Genomic DNA, 18,378 nt, shown 5'->3' with positions numbered 1-18,378 from the left:
AGGTGTATCAATCTGAAATCAATGATCCAGGAAACATCCAGGTCATTGCAGATCGCTCTTTCTAATAATCTCAGTTGCAAGTTCAGTTTTCTGGAAGCGATGATCAAGGTTTCAATTGTTAAATCCACAGAAACAAAGAAAGCAAATCAGGTAAAAGGAAGTATTTTGCATTAAAATTGTACTTGATTAGTTGTCAGGGTCACCTCTACCACTGGACAGGACAAGGCCATCATCTTAAGGCAGCAGATAATGGGAGGCTGCTGCAAAATGGAAACCCAGCCTGCTGAACAGCCAGCTCTCTTCCCACAGCTGTGATAAAAGATGACAAAGCTGTAAAGGATTCAGTTATCCATTTGGTTAGTTTTTATCCATGAGGCAATGCCTTGTCCAAAGCAAAAAAACCTTTGTATTCAGGTGATGGTCTTATGTCATAGGTATCACCTTAGAGGAAAGCTTCCTCCAATAAGAAGCTTATGACCTTTTGTTCCTTCTTTTTAAAAATGTTCTTTTAAAAATGTTGGCTGTCCAGTTTTAGGAATATGATTCCAGTTTCAGAATACATATGGTGTACTATAATTGCTATAAATCTACCAAGTGAATGGTCTCTAAGAAGACTGAGGAGTGGCTAAATTGACACCACGCTGAATCTAACCCCTTCTCGACTAAGGGATGTTGGAAATTATACTGTAGTTCTGTACAGACAGAGAGCAAATCTAATCTAACTACTTCCATCATAGTCCAGTGCATACCAAACCAGAACTTCAGTCCTACTGAATTTAGGAGGATGTACACCCAGCTAACTATCTGACTGAAGCTACAATTAAACTGTGAAGCTTGAGCAGATGGGATGATCTGACTGACACAATCAACAAAATCCTATGTCACCTTTTACTTAACATAACTTTACGTACACCTAGAAGTAGAGGTGCTAAGAAAGCCTGTTAACGAATTACAAAAATGAGTATCAGGACAGAGCAAGAGAACTCAATGTGCACAGGAATCGATGCACATCAGTACACAATGCATATAGGGCATATTGGTGGTTCTGCTACGTAGTAATCAGATATAATCAGTCCTCTATCAGATCTAGACATTACTAAACTAATCACTTATAATTCCTGAATTTATGAAGATAAATATAAAGTATTTCAGAGGATATATTTTAAATTTTCAAGTACCTGGAACTGGGATACATAGCAAGGTATGCACCTTGCAGAAGGAGCCAGTTATCCAGGATGGAGTAATTTCAACTGGGCTATAAAGAGCCCCCAAAGAGACTCTGTAAATGGGGCACAGAATGGCAAATGAGATTCAACATTAAGTGGCAAATCCATGCAAACAAAACAAAAATTCAGACATCAAATATCTGTGGACATGGTCTTGACAATGAACCAAAGTACGGTATGTAATACCTATTAGTAACTGAAAGAGCAGTATTAAGCACCTGGGTTCATTCCAAATTCATCCCCTCAAATTTGGTGCCTGAGAACACTCCTAGCTCCTTCCCAATTCCCTGATCAGGTCCTGGTAAATATCTAAGGGAGCCATCACCATCTACCAAGGGTGCATCTACACTGAAGAATTAATGTGGTTTGACACCACTTTCACCGTCATGGCTCAATGCTACGCAATTGTAGGAGGTGTAGCTGGACAATGTTTTTAGCCGTTTCTGTCAAAGAGTGCTGGAGCCTCAACAAACCCCAACTTCCATGAATGCAAAGCATTGAGCCATGGCTGCTATAGTGGTGTCAAGCTGTATTAATTCTACAATTTAGACTAGTCGAAGTAATAAATGGCCACGAGACACTATTTTTGCAGGAAAGGAAAGGGAAAGGGAAAGGGGGACAAATGGGCAGAATGGAAATTGCTCCCAATGCTCAAATCAAGATACAAGGTTAAAACCAACTAGGTAAGACTCAATGAATCTAATGCTGAAAATTTACATAAATCCCATAGTTTCAACTGTTCTTCTCTAATATGAACTAACATTTAGGCTATATGACTCAAATCCAGCCAATTTATTTTAGCGCATGACAAAAACAATCCTACAATTACTTCTTTCCCATCCCCAACAAAAATAGTATAGTAAATAAATAAATGTATAGTAATGAAGTGCATAAATGAATAACAATTTCATACATCTTAACCCAGCCTGGGACAGCCGGCTTGCTATGTCTAATGATAGGGCCAACCCTTCAAGTTGTGGATTACTATATCTACAGTTCCCTCATTTCCGAGCCGTTTGTGTACATAAGTGGGAGCCAATGCTAAGATTTGCATCAACAATGTCAGCATTGACTGTATTCTCAAAGCAGGAAGAGATCCAAGCAATCTTTGATCTCAAAAAGCCACCAGCAGGCGCCCTCAAGTTCCTTGAAATGTCTTGATTACAGTGGACTGAAAATAAAAATAAGAGTCCAGCCTAGAGAACTCTAGGATTTGCATCCTACTACAGGGTATATTTTTATTTTGCTTTCCGGTGCACATTCAACTTCCATATAAAGCAAAGATAAAAATATCCAAGCTGCTATCAACAATCATCAGGATGTAGAAAATGTATTATATACAGGTATGCCAGAATTGAGAGCCGGCATGGTGTTGTTGTTTCAGTGTTAAACTCTGGAGGCAAGGGTTTGAATCACCACTTAGCCATAAAACTTACTGGGGCCCTGTCTACACTACCATATAGCACAGTTTCATAATGCAGTTAAACTGTATTATTAAATTGCATTGTATGGAAGGGTAGATGCAGCCTGAGTGAGATTGGCAAAGTCACATTTTTTTCAGCTTCAGAGGAAGACAGTGGCAAACCTCTTCTGAACAATTCTCACAAAAAATAACATGTTACGGTCACCATAAGTCAGAAACTATTTGAAGATATATAACAACAATAACCTCAGTTAACAAATATAGCTCTAAATTCTTTACATATAGCACTTCACGCTCTGCTTGCTGTGAGCTGAATATTCAACTATAAGTATCCTGCTTTTGTTTTTGTTTTGTTGTTTTTTTGGGGGGTTTTTTATGCTCTGCTGTATTTTTTGGGTAGTTTTCACTAACATACAGTAATAGAATATCCCTAACATTTTTAATATGCCGAGGATAGCTGGTGAGATAGGCTAATCTGGTTTCCTGTTTTCTCTCTGTTTTGCACAGGATCACTAACGGATTCTCAAGGCAACTGCTCTTTACCTTTTCTGTCATAGAAAGACACAAGCCGCTACAGAAGGAACAGCTAAAGGATCACAACTGGAACAGACTAAAAAGTTATTTTCCATCTCAAGCTTTACTATATTATTTGCTGCAAACACACTGCTGCAACATGATGCTGAAAGTTCCTTCAATCCTCTTCATTCTCCTCCCAATATACAAAAATACAGAAGGCAAGAAAGAAAAGAGAAAGGCTGGTCAAATATATAAAAAAATCTTCTTTGTCACAGGTTTCATTCACTGATATATACCTGCATATTATACACTGTATGATGTACAACATACTCCCTATATCCACAAACATGATATCCATGCTTTCACTTAGCCACACTACAAATAATATTCCTCCAGGAACTGTTTGTGGGCCTCTCTAGGTCCTCCAGTGCTATTCTATCATATTTTCCAGCTCCAGAACAGTATGCTCATGGTTTGGTTGACTGGGTTTGATTCCAGGATACCGTTGGATACCAAACTCAGTGGTTGCTGAATTTCTCCATTGTACAATGACAAAATCAAGGTTTGCTTTTTGGATATTTTTATTTTGAATATTACCAAGCCATGGATAGATGAACCTGTGGATACAGAACCATGGATATGAGGGGCTAACTATCTCAATAGAATATGGGCTTCACTATTTGTGGTTTACGGTATCCATTGGGCAAAAGGGTCTTGAAACCCATGTTTCAACCCTGTAGAAACATGGGTTGTACTGTATAAGGATTTGCTGTGAATATGCGGTGTCTAACATCCTAATGCACTGGGAAGCATAATACATGACACAGAATTTAAATTAAAAACATTCTTTTCTTTAAAAAAAAACATTCATTACCCTGATTCTACCTACCCTTTTCTGGAGGCTGAGTCACAACTGGAACAGGCTAAAGGGTTCAGTGAGCCTAAATAGATGAAAATATGCCAAGTTACAACACTCCTGAGTCCTTTTTGATGGTGGAAAAAATTTCTAACAGTTGAAACCATTTGTATATGCATACAAATCTTCCGCAACCCCGAGAACGATTGCTGCCAATAAACAGAGGTAAATATTTGGTCAGGTCAAGTGTTCTGACACAGGTTAAAAGCATCAAATCAGGGAGCATGTAATTTCTAAAGTGCCATTCCTTGAGCGAAACAAGTTTGTGCTGTTGATGAGATCTATTTTAATAGAGTGATTTGAGTAGCTGGGATATACAATAATGTATGAGGGCTGGGGTCCCAGCCAGCCTTCATTCTGTTGCCTTTCTTTCTAAGTGCCACCATAGAAATAGTGATCACAGATCCAATATTTAGATATAGATATTAATTCCTGGGCAGTAACATGGTCGTGGCAGCAGTGGACAGGGACAGCTATGCTTTCCTCTCTCTGTTAAATTATCCTCGACTTATTCACAGACTTATTAAAATCCATTATTTTGACCCCAAAACCTGCCCTTGACTTATATACGAGATTGACATACAGGTGAGTATATATGGTAAACACATGAGTTAATCTACTCTAAGACCATGGTCCTACTGTGTGATAACAGTAAATATGCCAGTATTATCAGTTTCGGCAGTGGAAGATCATAGGACATTAAAACTCTGGTACCACTCTGCTTCACATATCCATTAGTCAACAGTTCACCTTGTAAAGGACATTTGTCTAAAAGACTCACCAACTGCATGTTATAGGCATCAACTTCTTTCAACCCCTTAATTCCTAAAAATGGTACAAATAGGTAGCATTCATTTTAGGAAACCAGATACATCTATTCTATATTCTGTGCTCATGTATAAGTCCAGAAACTTTAGTCAAATATAAGCCCCAAAAACCTGATTCAACGTATCCACGAATCAGTGAGAGTATAGTACGTTCACTCTTATCAAGAAAGGAACATCCCCTTCTCTGAGCAGAGTGATGAAAGGCAAGAGCTTAGTCTTGCCTGAGAAAGCCTAAAACAAGAAGTAACTCTCTCTGTCGTGATGCCACTTCTGCCTTTTTTGAATACCTGGGTGAGGAAACGGCAACAGCATTCAGAACTGGATGGTCCCCTGATCTGGTATGGTTGCTTTCCCCTCTTCATGGAATGACTCTCTAGTTATCCATGGATCATACAAAAATGCATAATCTTGGCCTCAAAACCCGCCCTTGACTTAGACATGAGATTGACTTAAAATAAATATATTATATATGGTATAGTGTCATTCTAAATGGCTGCTTAGAAAAGAGGTGAAGTTGGCAAAACAGAATAATATTGTGCACAACTGAAGAGGGGTGGGTGGGGATCATCCTAGGGAAACTCCTTGGAAAAGCTCCCCTGCATTTGTCACAAGAATGGTCCAAGATAAGAGAATGAGCCAGCTCTTTACATCTTATCTGTGGCTTGACAATGCACCAAGAATCCCAGCTCAACCACTGTCTGTGATTAGAAGTGAATGATTAGATTTCATCCTTGCAAGTCACCCAGCATTGTGACAAAGCTCTGATTCACATAGATTTGCTTCTGGCTGCTCAAGAGCTGGTGCAAATGTGCACTCCCCATTACTAATAGAAAGAAGTACTATTCCCACAGTGGTTACAATACACCTTACAAGGGATGGACACAGTATTTCAAATCACTCCCACAGTGGTTGCAAAACTGCCTACAAGGGCTGGACATAGTGTTTCAAATCACTCCCAGAGTCAGGCTTCATAATCTTTTCCAACCTTTGTGCTGTCTTGTCTATACATGAATCTTCAGGGTATTTAAGCACTAATATCTGCACATGGATCTTCAAGGCACGTGCTCCTGCAGGGCTAAAGTGAGCCATCATTAATGCAAAAGGCAAAGCCTGTACACATTACACAACTGTTTGTTTATTTATTTCGCATATTTGTATCCTGCTCTTCTCACCCAGAAGGGGACTCAGGGCGGCTTTACAGCAATTCAATGCCAATACATATAAATATAAAAAATAGATACAATTAAAATCCATACATTTAAACATTAATTATTAAAACATCAATTAAAATCACATAGTCCAGATCATAGTCCAAGGCCTGTCAATTGTCAATCCCATTAATCCACTATCATTATTGCACTGTTTACTGGTTAAATGCTTGGTCCCACAGCCACGTCTTAAGTCTTTTTCTGGCAGACAGGAGGGAGGGGGCTGACCTGATGTCATTGGGGAGGGAGTGCCATAGAGGAGGGGCCACCACTGAGAAGGCCCTGTCTCTCGTCTTCACCAGTTGCGCTTGCGAGGGTGGTGGGACTGAGAGCAGGGCCTCCCCTGATGATCTTAACTTCCGAGATGGGTCATAGAGGGAGATATGTTCAGACAGGAAAGCTGGGCTGGACCCGTTTAGGGCTTTATAGGCTAAAGCCGGCACTTTAGAAGACTAGCAGCCAGTGGAGCTGGCATAACAGGGAGGGGTCCTACCTGTATGCTGCTCCGGTGAGCAATCTGGCTGCTGCCTCTTAGACCACTTGAAGCTTCTGAACAGTCTTCAAAGGCAACCCCACATAGAGCACCTTGCAGTAATCTATTTGGGATATAACAAGAGCGTGGACCACCGTGGCCAAGTCTGACTTCCCAAAGTATGGATGCAACTAGCGCACAAGTTTTAACTGTGCAAAAGCTCCCCTGGCCACCGCCAAAACCTGGGGTTCCAGACTCAACGATGAATCCAGGGTCGCTCCCAAGCTGCAAACCTGTGACTTCAGGGGGAGTGTAACCCTGTCCAGAAAAGGCTGTAAGCCTATGCCCTGTTCAGCCTTGCAGCTAACTAGGAGAGCCTCTGTCTTGTCTGGATTCAATTTCAATTTGTTCACCCTCATACAGACCGTAACAGCTGCCAAACACCAGTTCAGGACCTGAATAGCCTCCTTAGTAGCAGGTAAAAAGGATTAGCAGAGTTGAATGTCATCTGAATACAGATGGCATCAGATTCCAAAACTCCAGATAATCTCTCCCAGTGGCTTCATGTATATGCTGAACAACATGGAGGACAATACTGAACCCTGCCGGACCCCACAAGACAATGGCTGCGGGGCCAAGCAGGTGTCCCCCAGCAACACCTTCTGTTAACAGTCATCCAGGAAGGACCAGAGTTCCTGTTGCATTATTGTTCCACTTTAACTACCATCATTCCAGCCTATGGAATCCTAGGGCTTGCTGTCCGGTGAGGCCCTAGGACTTCCTAGCTAAAAATTCTAAATAGGGTAAAAGAGATAGCACTATCATTCTGTTATGTGAATAGGTGCCCAAAGGGTGCATCTACACTGTAGAATGAATTCAGTTTGACACCACTTTAACTGTCATGGCTCAATGGAATTATGGAGTTGTAGTTTTACAAGGTCATCAGGCTTCTCTGCCTAAGAGTGCTGGTGCCTCACCAAACTACAAATTCCAGGGTTCCACAGCATTGAACTATGGTAATAGTTTATGGTAATTAAACTTTTTAATTCTATACAGTATATTCACAGCCCTTTCTCAGGAGGGAAAATAGAGTTTTCTTTTTTAAAAAGATCAAGCATATATTTTGCCAAATTAACCTTGCATTTAAATTACGATGAAGGAATGGCAAAGGATGGACAAAAAGGAGGTGACTGAAGATTTATTCTCTAAACAACTGATCAAAAAAGCCAAAGCCAATTGGACAAATAACTTTATCCAAAGGAAGCACCCAGAGAATTAAGAGAGCTGGCAATGCTCCATGAAATAATGGAATAGAAATTAGAATTAAAGGTTCCCCCAAAGTGATTTATTCCTACATTAAGAACTAAACCTCTTCTGTGCCCTAGTGGGATACAACAACAACAACAAATGGATGAGCAATAGCCAAACGCTATCAGCATACAAATAGAGGCGACTGACCCTTGAAACTCTTCCTCTGAAGGCTATATTTTATCTTAAGCAAGCACAGCTTCTTGAAAGTCTGCCTTTCTGAGTTCTATGGAAACAGTTGGGTGGCCAGAAACAGCACCTGAAAACAGGAAGCAGCAGCATACAACAAACTCTCTCCCCCTGCAAAGAATACTGCCAATGAAAGGTTGGTTTATGGTCATAGAATAAAAAATTACAGAGTTGGAAGAGACCACAAAGGCCATCCAGTCCAACCCCCTGCCATGCAGGAAAACTGAATCAAAGCACTTCTGGCAGATAGCCATCCAGCCACTGCTTAAAAACCTCCAGAGAAGAGACTTCACTACCATTTGAAGCAACATATTCCACTATCAAACAGCTCTGATTTTCAGGAAGTGTTATATTGTTATACTGAGAGCCAGTGTGGATTGAGCAATGAAATATGGAGACCAGGGTTGGGGTCACAACTTGGGCATGGAAAGTTACTGGGTGATCTTATGTAAGTCAGTCTCAGAAAAGTAGAATGACAAGCCTCCTTGCAAAATATCTTGCAGAGGAAACCCCATAACAGGTTCCACCATAAATCAGAAATTATTGGAAGGCACACAAGAACAACACTTATGCACCATCCTTTTGTCATCTTCCAAAGAAGCCAATGCAGTCGTTGTCTATATGTCTATCCTCACGACAACCACTCAATCAGCCTAAGGTCTCCATTGCGAAACTGAACATTTGAATCAAGTCTTCCTAACTTTTAGTTCAACAATCTATCCACTAGCAGCTATTTCAGCTTGTTCTTTCATACTTTCCTGAGTGGTGGGGACCAAATCCCAGAATCCCACATGACACCCAGAGAAAGAGAGGCAACCAGGGAGGCATCTTCTGCATAGCTCTTTCCTTGCCCTGCTTCTCTATCAAGGCTGCTGATCCCACAGGCCTGTTTGTCGTCTCTCGTCTAAAAAGTTCATTTGCTTCTGTGGTCCTCTTTCTTTGGCAGGGCAGCAGGAAAGGCAGAACACGCCACAGCACTGTTGGCATTTTGTAGCAAATTATGCTGTCAAGACCAGCATCTCCTGAATGATGGTCTACAATCTATCCTAGACCAGAAAAGTTATTTGGAGCCTTAAAAATCCCGCAAACATTGTCTCTCCCCTTTCCTGATCGGAAAAATATGTACAGCCGATAAATTAACCAACTAAACTCTTGCTATTTTTTAAAATCTATAGCCTGAGGGAACTGCTTCGGTTTGTATCATAGGACCAATTCTGTACACAGAATGTCACCTGGATAGAGTGAGCAAGAAAACTTTGCCTCTTCATACATCCATTCTTTAGGGAGTTAGCAGCATCTATAAGAGGGTAAAAAGAAGCACTGCTCCCCAAAACGTCTGCCCTCCTTGAGATTTCCCTTCATTCTCCAAATGTCTAAAGGTAAAGGTTTCTCCTGATGTTAACTCCAGTCGTGTCCGACTCTGGGGGTTGGTGATCATCTCCATTTCTAAGCCAAAGAGCCAGCGTTGTCCATAGACACCTCCAAGGTCATGTGGCAGGCACGACTGCATGGAGCGCCGTTACCTTCCCACCGGAGTGGTACCTATTGATCTACTCACATTTGCATGTTTTCAAACTGCTAGGTTGGCAGAAGCGGGAGTTAACAGCAGGCACTCACTCTGCTCCCCGGATTAAAACCTGCAACCTTTCGGTCTGCAAGTTCAGCAGCTCAGCACTTTAACACGCTGTGCCACCGGGGGTCCTAGGTCACCAAATGTCTAGCATTGCAAATATTTAAAAGTTGAGCTGAGCTTTTGCAAATGCCATTCTGTTCAGACACTTAAAAGAAAGGTGACAGGCAAAGGTATACAAGGAATACAAACAATTTCTGCATGGGGTTAGTTTTAATCTCATATGTGTTTTACTTGTTTTGATAACAATATGTAAAAAAAAATTAAAATGTCTGTTCCTGATTTGAAAGTGTTATTCCTGTTCAATTGTGTGATACTTGCTTTAAAAGTAATTGTTATACTCCAGAAACTTTGCTTTTGTAGTTGCCACAAACTATGTTCCATTCTGGCTTTCATGGCCAGAATCACCGAGTTGCTTTGAGTTTTCCGGGCTATATGGCCAGTTTCAGAAGCATTCTCTCCTGATGTTTCACCCACATCTAAGGCAGGCATCCTCAGAGGTTGTGAGGTCTCTTGGAAACTAGGCAAGTGTGGTTTATATATCTGTGGAAAGTCCAGGTTAGGAGAAAGAACTCCTTTCTGTTTGAGGCAAGTGCAAATGTTGCAATTAATCACCTTGTGAGGTGTTGGAAACTAGGTAAGTGGGGTTTATATACCTGTGGCATGTTCAGGGTGTTCATGTTCATTCCCACTTGCCTCAGGCAGACAACAGTTCTTTCTCCCACCCTGGAGCTTCCACAGATATATAAACTCCACTTGCCTAGTTTCCAACAGACCTCACAACCTCTGAGGATGCCTGCCATAGATGTGAGTGAAACGTCAGGAAAGAATGCTTCTGGAACATGGCCATACAGCTTGGAAAACTCACAGCAACCCAGTGATTCTGGCTGTGAAAGGCTTCGACAATACTATGTAACAAAATTTGAAAAAAAATGTCTGTTCCTGGTTTGAAAGTGTCATTCCTGTTCACTTGTGTAATACTTGCTTTGAAAGTAATTGTTATACTCCAGAAACTTTGTTTTTGTGGCTGCCAGAAACTATGTTGAATTGGTCAAGACTCTGAGATATTCATTGAAAAACTATAGCAAAATGTGCTGCAGAGTATCTTGCAAAAACATTGTTTTTGCAGTTTAATAAACTTTTTCCATGCTTTCATGATAGAACCAATTAGGAAATGACACTGATAGCCCAGGAACAAAAATTGTGTTACTTAATGTAATTGTTTTAATAAGGGCAACATTGAATTCTGTTTTAATATTTACATTTTGTAGGTTTTTAAATTGTAAAGGTTTTAAGGCATGAATTGTGTTGGGTCCCAGTCCTGGAAGAAGAGCAGGACGAGAATAAATACAACTAAAAATGAATGAATTCAGTGTGAACAATTTTCTGTCTCTTACTCCGCTCATTGGGAGGATGAAGGGAAATTTCCCTGGGGGACAAAATACCTAAGGGGCTGGAAGTATCCATAATATTTCCTCCACAAATTAGCAATAGCTAAACCCTCTGAAGTGGGGAATATGAGATTCCGTGGACCCAGTCCTCCCCCAGAAGGAGAGCCTTATACGCTGCCTTATATCCCAGGATATGACCCCAGATTATCTGTTTCTCCCAGATTATGTGTCAGTATAGACTCATATGGAGGCCCCAGTGGCGCAGCGGATTAAACCACTGAGCTGCTGAACCTGCTGACTGAAAGGGGAGCAGAGTGAGCTCCCGCTATTAGCAGGACAGTTTGACACACTTTCAATGCCAGGGCTTTCAAGCTGCACAATCCTGGGAGTTATAGTTTGGTGAGGCCAGTTAACACCTCCCAACACAGGATTCCCCCAGGCAGACTTTGAGCCTGCAAGGCTATTCAGTGCTAATTAAGGTGGCCAACTGCAATGGGATTTGCTGTTACGTGAATTGTATCAATGATCCCAGCCTGTTCTATCCAGTGAAGCAGCCCAAAATGTTACATCAGTGTCCTGCATTTATATTAATATTACTATTGTTAGAACCACTCTCCAAAATTCCTGGGTGCAATCCTATACCCCCAGGCAGGAAGCAGCCAGGCTTTGAAGCTGCAGGGCTATTCAATGCTAATCAAGGTTGCCAGCTGCAACATTCACACTTGGCTCAAACAGATAAGAGTTCTTTCTCCCACCCTGGACTTTCCACAGATATATAAACCCCACTTGCCTAGTTTCCAACAGACCTCACAACCTCTGTGGATGCCTGCTATTGATGTGGGCGAAGCATCAGGAGAGAATGCTTCTGGAACAGGGCCATACAGAGAAGGCGAAAGGCCTTGGTAAGGTGAGGAGAGACTATATGCGTTAGGCAGCAGCACTTGAACTGACATGGTTCAATGCTATGGGATCCTTTGGCAGAGGAGGCGAAAGACTTGCCGAACGTGAACTTTTCTCCTCCTTGCCTAGCCTTGCGCCCTGGCAGTTGCAGTGGTAGCAAGCAACCTGCCTCCCTCCCTCCTCCCTCCCTGCCCCTTGCGCCCCAACGACTCACCAAGGCAGCCGGGCCCTCAGTCTCCTCCTCGCCACATGCCTCCTTCCCTCCGAGCTGGGACTCCGCTCCTGCGGGCAAGGCGTGGACGAGGGACGGCCGCCTCCCGAAGCTCCCCGGGAAGGAAGGGAGGGAGGAGGGAGGAAGACGCCCACGGAGACCCTGAAGGACCCGGGCGCCCTCCTTCGGCCAGGCGCTCTTTGGGCCCGACTGCTCTCCGCCCGCAAAAGCGCCGGGTTTTAAAGCCGCCCTCGCCTCCCCTCTCCGGCTCCGGATTGGGGCAAAGCGGCGGAGGCGGCGGCGGCGAGGGGGCCTCTTGCTTCACCTGCCCTCCTCCCCCTCCCCGTTCTCCCGAAGGAGAAGCCAAGTCCGAGCCCAGGTCAAAGGCATCAAAACATCGCACGCAGCCCCATTTTCCCCTTCGGAGGAATTGCCAATTCAAAATCGGCTTGAATAGGAATGTATTCTGTGTGTTGTCGGAGACTTTCATGTAGCCCCCGATGGCGCAGTGGATTAAACCCTTGTGCCGGCAGGACTGATGACCTGAAGATTGCCGGTTCGAATCCGACCCAGGCGGAGCATGGATGAGCTCCCTCTATCAGCTCCAGCTCCATGCGGGGACATGAGAGAAACCTCCCACAAGGATGTTTTTTTTTTCAGGGGCAACTTGAGTCGCTTCTGGAGTGAGAGAATTGGCCGTCTGCAAGGATGTTGCCCAGGGGACGCCCAGATGTTTTAATGTTTTTACCATCCTTGTGGAAGGCTTCTCTCATGTCCCCGCATGGAGCTGGGGCTGATAGAGGGAGCTCATCCGCACTCTCCCTGGGCGGGATTCGAACCTGGCAGCTTTCAGGTCAGCAATCCAACCTTCAATTCAGGAGGCTTTAGTCCACTACGCCATCAAGGGCTCCACAAGGATGGTAAAAACATCCTGTTTTTTTTTTTTTTACAAGGATGGTAAAAACAACAAAAACATCCTGGGCAACATCCTTGCAGACGGCCAATTCTCTCACACCAGAAGCAACTTGCAGTTTCTCAAGTTGCTGCTGACACAGAAAAAAAAATGACCGAAATCACTCTGAGTTTCCGGGTTGTATGGCCATGTAGGCTGTAGGCCCCAGGTTAAACTGCTGAGGCAGTTGGGAGTGGGATGAGCTCCCGCTGTTAGCCCCAGCTTCTGCCAACCTAGCTGTTCAAAATGTCCAAATGTGAATAGATGAATAGGTACAGCATTCCATGCAGTCATGCCGGCCACATGACCTTGAAGGTGTCTACAGACAACGCTGGCTCTTGAGATGAGCACCAACCCCCAGAGTTGAACAGGGGAAACCTTTACCTATGACCATGTTCCAGAAACATTCTCTCCTGACATTTCACCCACATCTATGTCAGGCATCCCCAGAGGTGGTGAGGACTCTTGGAAACTAGGCAAGTGGGGTTTCTATATCTGTGGAAAGTCCAGGTTAGGATAAAGAACTCCTGTCTGTTTGAGGCAAGTGCGAATGATGCAATGAATCACCTTGGCTGGATGGCCATCTGTCGGGGGTGCTTTGAATGCGATTTCCTGCTTCTTAGCAGGGGGTTGGACTGAATGGCCCATGAGGTCTCTTCCAACTCTACTATTCTATGATTCTATGATTAGCATTGAATAGCCTTGCAGCTTCAAAGCCTGGCTTCCTCCTGCCTGGGGGAAACAATCAGGGCCATTTAACACCTCCCAACAGAGCCGGCCCTAGGTATTTTTCAAGTGTAGGCGAACAGAATATGGGCCGCCCCCCCCCCCCCCTCCAAACCAATCACTGAAAAATAAAAGCGTTGGATAAGCGAAAATGTTTGATAATAAGGAGGGATTAAGGAAAAGCCTATTAAACATCAAATTACATTAAGATTTTACAAATTAAGCACTAAAACATCATGTTTTACAACAAATCAACAGAAAAAGCAGTTCAATACCTTGCGGAGGCAGGCCGCAGGAGACAGGAGTTGCCTCGATGGCACCCCCAACAAGATGGCGCCACAGGCAACTGCCTAGTTGGCCTGGTGGTTGAACCGCCTCTGCCTCCCAACAAAGGATTCCTCCAGACAGGAATCAGCCAGGCTTTACAGCTACAAGGCCATTCAATGCGAATCAAGGTGGCCAATTGAAACATTCACACTGGCCTCCCACAGACAAGAGTTCTTTCTCTCACCCTGGACCTTCCACAAATACGAGTATATAAACCCCACTTGCTTAGTTTCCAATATGTCACAACCTCTGAGGATGCCTGCCATAGATGTGACGAAACGTCAGGAGAGAATGCTTCTGGAATATGGCCATACAGAAAACACACAGCATCTCAGAAATGTATTCTGTTTGCCAAGGAAAGGAAAGCAGAGAAGAGGTCTGCCTTCTCCTCTTACTCTTCCTCCTCTTACTCTTTCTTCTCCTCTTCCTCCACCTCCTCTTCCTCCTTTTCTTCCACCTCCTCTTCCCCTCTTCTTGCTTTCTTTCTTCTGCTCTTCTTCTGCTTTTCTCCTCCTCCTCCGTTTTTCTCCACTTTCTCCTCTTCCTCTTATTCTTCCTCCTCCACTTCCTTGTTCTTCTCCCCCCTCTTTCTTCCATATTTTCTTCCTTCTCCTCCACCTTCTCCCCTTCCTGTTATTTGTCCCCATCTTTCTCTTCCTCCACTTTTTCTACCACCTTCTCTTTTTCCTCCTCTTCCTTCCCATACCCCCTCCTCTTTCCTTCTTCTTATCTCTCCTCCACCACCTTCTCCTGTTTCTCTTCTTTCGTTCTTCTTCTCTCTTCTTCCTCTTCCTTCTCATCCTCCCCTCCTCTTACCCTCCTCTTTCCTTCTTTTCTCCTCCTCCTCCACTTTCTCCTCTTCCTATTACCCCTCCTCTTTCCTTCTTCTTCTTCTCTTCCTTCTCCTCCTCCAGCTTTTCCTCTTATCTTCCCTCTCTTCTTCTTCTCTTCCTTCACCTCTTCCTCCAGCCCTTCCCTCTCCTCTTCCCCCTCCTCCTTCTCCTCCAACAATTTTATTTTTATTCAACACATCTTCAAACAGAGTATCTCAAAGTTATGTAAAAGAGTAAGCAAAATCAACAGTTGATGTGTGTATTTCAAGACCTTGAGTCCATATATTTAGTAAATGTGGGCTACAAAATAAAGTAAATAAATAAATGAAATAATAAATATCACAAATGTACTTTTCAAATTCTGTCCCAGTCCTGCTGGTCAGAAATCTCTTGGAAGGTTCTGTCATAAGGTATACATTACATTGTCAAAAAGTTAAGTCGGTGTTGTAAAGAACATCCATAAGCAGAGGCAGAACAGTCTTGAATAGTCATTATTAAGGAAGGTAAACAACAAGAAGCAGAAATATCTCTATATCAGAAGTGTATAAAGCATAGCCTTGCAGATCCGGGACTACAGGTCCCACTAGACTTAGCCAGCATATTCATGAATAGGCAAATATGAGGTTTGTTCCAGTTCAACCTCTAGAGATTTTAGTTTGCTCTAGCATAAAGCTCCAATTGCAGAATTTTAATGTTGGAATGAACCATTGTCATGCAGGAATACACAACTAAAGTACTCCTGAAAGATAGCCATCCAACCTTTGACTAAAAACTACCAAGAATAGTTCACCATCTCAAGGCAGTCCATTTGACTGTTGAACGATTCTTACAGTACATAATTTATGCCTTATGAATGTCTTTTTTGTTGGCATCCATGTTCAAATCTCTGGAGAGGCAGGAAACAAGCTTGCTTTACCTTCTATGTGACAGCCCATTGGGTATTTCTAGAAGGGAATCATGCCATCCTTTAGACCTCTTTTCTCCAAGCTCAGTATATTTTGTTCCCTAAGCTGCTCCTTACAGCTTTATTTCCAGACTCTGAAACATCTTGGTCACTTTCTACTATACACCTTCCAGATTGTCAATATCCTCTTGAACTGAGGTACCAAGAAATGGACACACTATTCCACTCTCAAATTTGTAATGGTCATTTTTAAGCCTGATCCATCCAAATCATTTGGAAAGAGGTTGAATAACACCAGGTTCAGGTGCAGGGCCAGCCCTTCCGTTAGGTAGGGTGAGATGCCTACCTGAAGTAGAACATTTTGCATGTCAGAAAAGGAAAATACAACTAAATACAAAATCCACTGAACAGTGACACCTTTATTTGGCCAATATAGGTATTATTCTGTGGATTTTGGATTTTGTTTCATTGTGATGCATGGCCAACATAGTGCCCCCCCCCCCCCCAATATTTTCTAGAAAAGAAAAACAAATTGTTGGGGAGGGATATTTGTTGGATCATCTGCCTCATATGACAAAACCTGTCTTTGGATCCCAGGCACCATTACTAAAATGTTTGAAGTTCAGGACATCTGCTGCCTCTCCCAGGCAAAAAAAAAAAAGGTCATAAGGACAATAATAAGGACAATATTGGGCAGCAATAATTGAGAAAAGCATTTGTTAACTTTAAGGCACCTTTTCATCACTTGATTGTGTCTTGACCGAGCTAGAGACTGGCCCTAGCCCATCCTGCCCCCCTTTTTTGTTTTGGTCTTTTTTCTCATATTACCCATGCAATTAGCTCTCCTCTTCTTTCTCGGTAATTTGTTAGTTACACTTCCCACTCTTAAGCAATTTCTGTGTTCTTAGTTCTTCTCCGTTTCTCTTCCTCTTGGGGTAAATTAACCATTATTTCCATAGAGACTCAATAAAAGAAGGGAAATGAATGTTCCTTCTGAGAACACTTGGTAAGGGATGGTATTGATGCCTGTCTCCATTATGAGGTGTCTCTCTCTGGTACTTGTCACAGACAGAGGCAATAGCTGATGGTAGCACCAGACAGCCTCTCAATTTTTTTTTGCCATCACAAAACTTAAAAAGCTGACACTGGGCCTTTTTGTAGCATGCTGCTCAGTTTTCTTCTCTTCACTAAGAGCCTAACAGCATTTTCAGGAAAGCCTTCATTTCCAGCTCCCACAGAATCTGAAGCATTAATCCTGCCAATAAGTAGCAAATACAATCAGATCAAGTTGAGGCTTTGCCATTGCTTTCCCAAAACTCAATTAGCTGGTGCTGGAAGAAATTGTCAGAATATTGAGCATTTCGGTGAAGATAATCATGTGCCTGGTTTTACAATAAATACTGTGTTAGGCCATCAGTGACAGGGACCAAATGGTCTCTTTTGTACCCTGTCCTACCTCAGCTATTTATGCAAATTCACTACTGAGTTCTCTAAAGAGTTATAAAGTAACTTAAGAAATAAACATCGGCATCGTGTTCCCATTTCCCTACATGTGTGGCCAGCCAGTGGGTTATGGAAATTATCTCTTCCACATTCAACATTTCCAATATCAATTTTTTTCTTCACAATTATCTCAGATACGTCTGTATCACACCATAAACTTTTCCTCTCATCTTCCTCAAAATGATGTGTTTCATAAAGTGTGGTGTTTGTAGGGAATGTCTCTCTCAACCTTACTTCTGTGTCCCTGTTGTACCCAAATTAATTTGTCTTTAATTGGCTAAACCCAGAAGGGGACAGACTTTTCTCCTGAGGTTTGCACCATCTTTTGGAGGCTGACAATCCAGTCCCTCCCCTTGCTGACAGTAAGCAGGTTAGGTACCAGGACAGGCTGATCACTGGTTAAGTGAAGCAATTGGTTCAGTCATCAGGTTCAAGGAGAGAGCCATAGAAATCCCCGATAATTCCTCCCAACCCCTTTGGCCACTTTCATCTGTTAGAGGACTGAGCTGGGTTTGCCCCATGGCTTGTCCTGTGCCCTCTAACTTAGCCTGGTATTTTCTACAGAGGACTCTATCAACTGACTGCATTATTGATTATGTTGTATAATATGTGATTAAACAAACTTGTCTACTGTGTCTTCTGGAGGCCAAGTCCTATGAGGAGCAATTTGGGAGCTAGGGGTGTTTAGCTAGTATAAAAGAAGAGTAAGAGGGGACAATAGCCACGTTTCAATATTTGAAAGGATGCCACATTGAGGAGGGGGCAGGCATGTTTTTTGCTGCTCTAGAAACAAGAACACGGTGCAGTGGATTCAAATGGCAGGGAAAGAGATTTTACCTGAACATTAAGAAGAATTTTCTGAACAAGCTGTTCAACAGTAGAATATGCGGCTTCAGAGCATGGCGGATTCTCATCA

General features: G+C 42.8%; 1 protein-coding gene across 5 annotated transcripts in view; it reads right to left on the bottom strand.

The window, feature by feature from the left end:
* lpar3 (lysophosphatidic acid receptor 3) overlaps window positions 1-12,527 on the bottom strand; it is a 48,136-nt gene extending 35,609 nt beyond the window's left edge. The window contains exons 1-4 of one of the 5 annotated variants that reach the window (XM_062978076.1): window positions 12,221-12,527; window positions 5,894-5,983; window positions 4,863-4,906; window positions 4,055-4,106 (exon numbers count right to left, since the gene is read on the bottom strand). The gene's annotated coding sequence lies outside the window, so the exon portion shown is untranslated. Of the gene's footprint in view, window positions 1-4,054; window positions 4,107-4,862; window positions 5,984-12,220 lie in introns of those variants that run through there. The other 4 variants (XM_062978075.1, XM_062978074.1, XM_062978077.1 and 1 more) reach the window with 4 other exon arrangements.
* Window positions 12,528-18,378: the final 5,851 nt, after the last annotated feature.

Source organism: Anolis carolinensis, chromosome 4 (genome assembly GCF_035594765.1).
Source record: "Anolis carolinensis isolate JA03-04 chromosome 4, rAnoCar3.1.pri, whole genome shotgun sequence".
Taxonomy (NCBI): Eukaryota; Metazoa; Chordata; class Lepidosauria; order Squamata; family Dactyloidae; genus Anolis; species Anolis carolinensis.
The sequence above is the reverse complement of the archived record's forward strand: the minus strand, read 5'-3'. Positions and strand labels throughout refer to the sequence as shown.